At 41.8% G+C, this 6,010-nt stretch overlaps 1 long non-coding RNA gene across 1 annotated transcript; it reads right to left on the bottom strand.

The window, feature by feature from the left end:
- Positions 1–3,535: 3,535 nt before the first annotated feature.
- Positions 3,536–4,657, bottom strand: LOC135086256 (uncharacterized). The gene is made up of 3 exons (XR_010260343.1): positions 4,516–4,657; positions 4,179–4,408; positions 3,536–3,996 (listed from the first exon to the last, which is right to left on the bottom strand). It is a non-coding gene; the product is annotated as an uncharacterized LOC135086256 (long non-coding RNA).
- Between the last annotated feature and the right edge of the window lie 1,353 nt (positions 4,658–6,010).

Below are 6,010 nucleotides of genomic sequence, written 5' to 3' on the forward strand. Positions count from 1 at the left end.
ATACTCCGTGGGCTCGTTCAATGTTTTTAGCGCTCTGATGTTTTTAATAATTGTATCAATGAGATGACGCAAAGAAGCACTCGACTCTTTCGAGACGTTGCCAACATTGAACAATGCCTGCACGTGATTATTCACTAAAAGCCTACTGTTGTTATAGCGCTCACACAGTAAATTCCACGCCATTTTATAATTATCACTATTAAAATCGATGTTCTTTATAATTTCGAGTGCATTCCCCTGCAGGGATGCACGTAGGTAGTGGAATTTACTAATGTTGTCAATACTACTGCTATTGTGAATTAGTGACAAAAACGTATCTCTATACTCAAGCCAGTACTGATAACTACCATTGAAATTAGGCAAATCAATTTTAGGTAAGCGAATAAAATTATTGTGTAACGATGCACATGATTTGCTCGCCGAACTCGTCACTGACTCGCTGTCCCCGGAGCCCGCGCTGGCCAGCAAGCTGCGTGCCTGCGCAGCCAGCGCGTGGTACCGCTCCTCAAACTGGGCGCGTTCTTCGTACTCGGAGTCCGGAGCATCCGACTGCACCTCGATGTCGAGCTGTAATGCGTCAAAGTCAGCGTATAAGGCATCAAATTTACTAAATCGGCCCTCTAAATCTATACGCTGCAAATCGGAAATGTGTTTATAGCTTCCCAAATTACTTAAATAGTTGCTAAAATGAGTAAGCTTTGCCTTCATAGCACTGCGTTTTTTTATTAGGATGGGTAAGCTATCAGTGGCCATTGTCGATTTGAAAATTAAAATTTAACGGTTAAAAAATTGCAAACTAAGATGTGTAGAATCTACACGCTAAAAATAGCAATAAATAGATAAGGAATGAATGAATAGACGCGTGACCTTGAATGCAATGTAAATGTGGGTCGAGCGCACAGCTGATGCGACCGTTATATTATAAAGTAGGTACGTAAATCGATAGCTGCGTGTAAGCAGAAAGAAGAGGGAAGAAATTAAAGCGTGCAGATAGATGTAAACAAATAATTGAAGCTTGATTTAACTCAGTTATTTAGAGGCAATGAAGAAAGACAGAAAAGCTAGATGAGAACAATCGTTAAATTTCAAAATTTAACGTACGAAATTTGGTATTGAAAAGGATATAGACGGAAAAATTGGAACGAACTCACAAATATCGTTATCCTTATCCACAAGGCGACCTGATTCCCACGATGAAGCGATGACACGGCGCTTTTCGACCCCCAGGTCGAAGTTACAACGGTCAAATTGGACTTCTGGAATCTTGAAGAGTCTTGATGTGTGCGTTCTGTGCTTTTCTTCTTGTAGACGACCTCGACGATGAGCTGCGACTTCCACCTGCAGTTCCAGTAGGCGATGACACGGCGCTGTCCACGTAGGGGCCAAAGTCCACGAACCGTCCCACGTAGTCTTCCAGTTGCTGGATCTTTTCGCGGCGAGTAAAGGACCAAAATGTAGGGGCCTCGACCGGGAATTGTTGAAATGAGAACGTAGTGGACTGTATTACAGGTTTATTGAAAGAAACTACGTTAATGACAGTTTGGTTGGCAATTATAAGCAAGGGAGCGCGCGATGTCTCCGGTGGCGTGAGGTGAAGTGAGCGGCCGATCGCCGCGGGTGCCGAGCGCCCGCGCCTCTGGGCCGAGAGCAACCGAGGGCAGCCGAAGGTGCTCGAACAGTGTTTATGTAAGAAGTGAATATCAACTTTTTATTATTGAAACGGTGATTTAGAATGTCCCACGAAATTTGGTAATTTTCAGAGCTCACATTCAAATGCTGAATTAATTTTTCAGCTTCACTTTTTAATTTACTTTTCAAAAACTGAAGTTTTTGTGCGCTAGACAAGGATGGATTGTTGTGAATAGAGGCTTGAAACAAATCCTTAAAGGAAATTCACTGCTGGTAGTTACCGTTAAAAATTGGTATTTCCATTTGCGGTGTCGACTTCTCCGTATGCGAAGCCGACCACATCTTGGTGTTAATTTCTTTTTTTTCTTTTTTGATGAACGTGTAGGCCTTTTCGTATTTGGCGAACTCCGATTCATAAACATGGTTTTCATCTTTCTGTTCACTATCAATCTCCCAGTGCATTGTGTGCAGTGCACCTAGACTGAATCATCTTGAGAGCGTCATCGAATTCCTATTTGCTGGCCAATGCGTTGATGTTGATGTTAGCTATAGTCCGAGAGAATGCTTTAAAGTTACTAGCCTGTTTGCGTAGTAACTCATCTAGTTTGCTGTTGCTGCCTTCTGACTTTTGAGAAAAAGTCATAGGCGATGGTGGTATGGTGACTGGTACGTTCATTGGTGTAGCTGGTTTTAGGATAGGTGTACTTGGTCGACCCCCTTCCTGTATGTAAGTTTGTATGAATTGCCTAGCTTTGTTGTAAAATTCCTTGGTACGTTCATATTCCATGCCCGTAAAGTAGGTGTGGTGTTGGTCTCCGTAACTACATAACTGTATATGGTTGGAGTTAAACTCATTCCAGTAGGTATCTAGGGTCTCTAGCTTCCTCCTGGCATGATCTGGTGTTTTGCGGTCATGTCCGTCCTTCTTAAAGTTCGATAGAAGTTTGTCCATTCCCGCCATAAGTTGGTTTTGTGTTTCTAATAAACCCTCCATGGTTATGGTGTTGTTGGTGTGGTGTATAAAAAGGAAAGATCTTACTTGGTTAAGTAAGGATGTGGTGAATGGTGACGCCTTGAACCTTGGTACGGCCCAAAGCAGTTAAAATAGCTCCGCCTGGTGATAGCTGGAGGTGGCTTTGGACTGGTCTGTCCACAGCGCTGGTGTATTCCGGAACCGCTCGCAGTATCCAGGGTAATCCGTGTATGACACTTCACTGTATCGACTTTGAACTGTCACTGACGTTGCACTCGCGATCGGTTACTTCTTTGCTCGAAGGACCATTTAAATGTACGGTATGCACATTCAAAGAAAGGAATGGTGGATGGAAAATCACTGGTTGCTATGACAAAGAGTTTATTGCAATAACTAACACTATTACAATGTCTAAACTACTTAGGTTAAAATGGTGCGAAATGGTGAAAAGGTATGAGTGATTACGCGTGGTTGGTTTGGTGACCGAATAAACACTAAATGTAAAATCAATGAAACATAGAAATAAAGTTTGCTGTAAGTTGATGCCACCGCGCCGCGGTCGGCGCGTATTGCTGACATAAACAACCTAAATAAATTGTACGTTCAAAGATCGTACATGCTAAATTTTTAAAGTTCTCTATCGTTTTTATCCAGCTGGATAGAGAAGGCACTACACCTTTATTTTGAGCATTTTCGAATTTCATACTTTTTAAAACTTTTAAACTTTCGTTCCACAACTTGTGGTGTGGTGATGTGGGAGTTACAGCTCCTCTATAAATTTTGCCGCCTTTTATATTGCTGTAACTCCCATTCACGCTGTCAAAAATGTCGTCGAAAAGCATCAAAAGGTCAGCAGTATCCGTCGCTTCTTTTTCAATAGCTCCAAGTTCTGGAAATGAGAAAACAATTATGTATTAATATCACAGATAAAGGGTTATGCCCACTTAGTATGGGACCTTTGGCCTGAGGTGGACAGACATTACAGCATGTAATTTGTTATTTATTAAATAGTCTATACCAGTAAGAAACAGAATATAAATATCATTTTGTATCCAAGTCCTTAAAAAAATTTTTTTTTGCTTAAGACTAGAAAGGTTAGAAGCAAAATAAAACACCATTTTTTTTATTATTATTATTATTTTAATCTGACTCATGGGTCAATAAAATATTGTCTAGGAACTAGGCAGGTGGAAATACATGTTCCTGATACCTTGCCCAGCTCAAAAACCACAAAATTGTCATAACATGAGCACAGCAACCTACTGTTATTCGGCCAATATCAGGGCAAATGAATCCTCGTCCCATCATGTGTTTGTTGGGGCTCCACAGCATGTGTAGCAGCTCGATCAGCTCACTGCCACTTAAGGATGACATATTTGGTCAGATCCCCGCAGCTGAAACAAAGAAATTAATTATGGTATCATTCAAAATTCATTCTTTAAGATATTGAGATGTGATGTCAATTTTTATCTATCAGTTAGAAGTATTTGTATAGAAAAAAATATACACTTTGTTCAAATATATCAAGCCAATGTCTTTAATAAAATATAATGAAAATAATTATAAAAAAACTTACTTGACGAGGTGAAATCTGTTCCATTATTACATTCTTTTCGAATATGTGATTCTCTTTCCGTGTTAATATGCAGTCTATGGAACGTATTTGTAACAAAGACAATCCACGTTAACAGTGACCAGTGCTAGAGGTTGCTTCTTCATTTGAAATATTATTTGTCCTTGATTGGTGCAGAGCCACACCGTGGCCACGGTCCAACATGAGTGACAACATACACTGCTGTTATCAATCTAAAAAAAAAGTTTTATTAGGATTATGGTAATCTACGGTAAAGGTAGTTGATCAAATACATTGTAAAAGGTATTCAACAAGTCCACACGCTCATTCAATAACTTACCAGCTGAGGAGTCATCCACTGACATTATAACCAACTGAACTTAATAAGCTCTAGGCTATGTCGCCTTCTCTGCATCATGTCAGCTATACAATTGATACATATCATAGGTTCCTCATGAGGTTGAGGAATTGCTAGTTGCATTATCCAAAATCGGGCTGACATTGGGGCTCGGGTCGGAGTCCATACGTAAGCCGTGGTCGGCGTTTAGGCAAGGTTCGATGTCCGAAAGTGAGCCATTGGTCATTGGTTGAGTGAGATTCGTAGTTCGAGAGTATGCCAGGGTCATCGGGAAGGGAAGCATCGAGGACCATGGTCAAAAAAATAAAGACGTCAAAAGGGAAACTTATACAACACTCTTCTGCTTTTATTTTGGCAAAAACTTGGTTTTGAGAACTAAACAACACTCACGATGAAAAATACAAAACAAAGCGAATGACAGATAACAGCTGTGACAATATTTTCAGTGTTGCCATGCTAAAAATGTGGTGATGAATATAAATAATCGAGGTGTGTGTGAAATAAGGTTTCTAATAATCTCTTAATAAACGAACAGTTTGGCTTCCGCGCCTCACATTCCTGCGTACAACAGGTGCACCGCTTAACGGAGCACATACTTAGCGGCCTCACTGCTAAGCCACCCGTAGGGACAGGAGTGCTATTCTTCGACGTAGCGAAGGCATTCGATAAAGTCTGGCACAATGGCTTGATTTACAAGCTTTACGAACTCGGTGTGCCGGACAGTCTCGTGCACATCTTACGTGACTTTTTATCGAATCGCACCTTTCGTTACCGAGTAGATGGCTCTCTCTCTTCCCCCCGCCCCATAAGAGCCGGAGTCCCCTAGGGCTCCGTGCTCTCGCCCATCCTCTTTTCATTGTACGTCAATGACATCCCTAAATATCCGAATACGGATTTAGCCCTCTTTGCGGAAGACACCGCACTCTACAAGTCCGGACGTAATCGGAATTACGTCATCTTGGCGCTCCAACGCGCAGTCACACAATTAGGCGAATGGTTCAGGAAGTGGCGTATCGAGGTAAATCCCGAAAAAAGTGCAGCAGTGTAGTTACTTTTCTAGGGCTTTGTCTGCGAAACGTCCTCCGGTTCGCACTCGTCCTAATGTCCCCACCCATCTCACCTTATTTGACCAAACTATTCCTTGGAAAAGTGAGGCCAAATACTTAGGTTTCACTCTCGACCAGAGATTATCGTTCGCTCCGCACCTCAGACGCGTCTTGAGCCGTGCGAACCACTACATCCACCGACTCTACCACCTAGTTGGAAGGAAAAGTAAATTGTCACTTAGAAATAAGTTGACAATTTACAAAACCTGCATCCGTCCAGTGTTGACTTACGCCAGTCCGGTGTTTGCTCACACTTCCTGCACAAACCTTAAGAAATTCCAGACCCTCCAAAACAAATTCTTACGCCGAGCCGCGGATGCCCCGTGGTTCGTGCGTAATACGAATCTCCATAGAGATTTCGAGATCCCATC

This window comes from Ostrinia nubilalis, chromosome W (assembly GCF_963855985.1).
Source record: "Ostrinia nubilalis chromosome W, ilOstNubi1.1, whole genome shotgun sequence".
Lineage (NCBI taxonomy): Eukaryota > Metazoa > Arthropoda > Insecta > Lepidoptera > Crambidae > Ostrinia > Ostrinia nubilalis.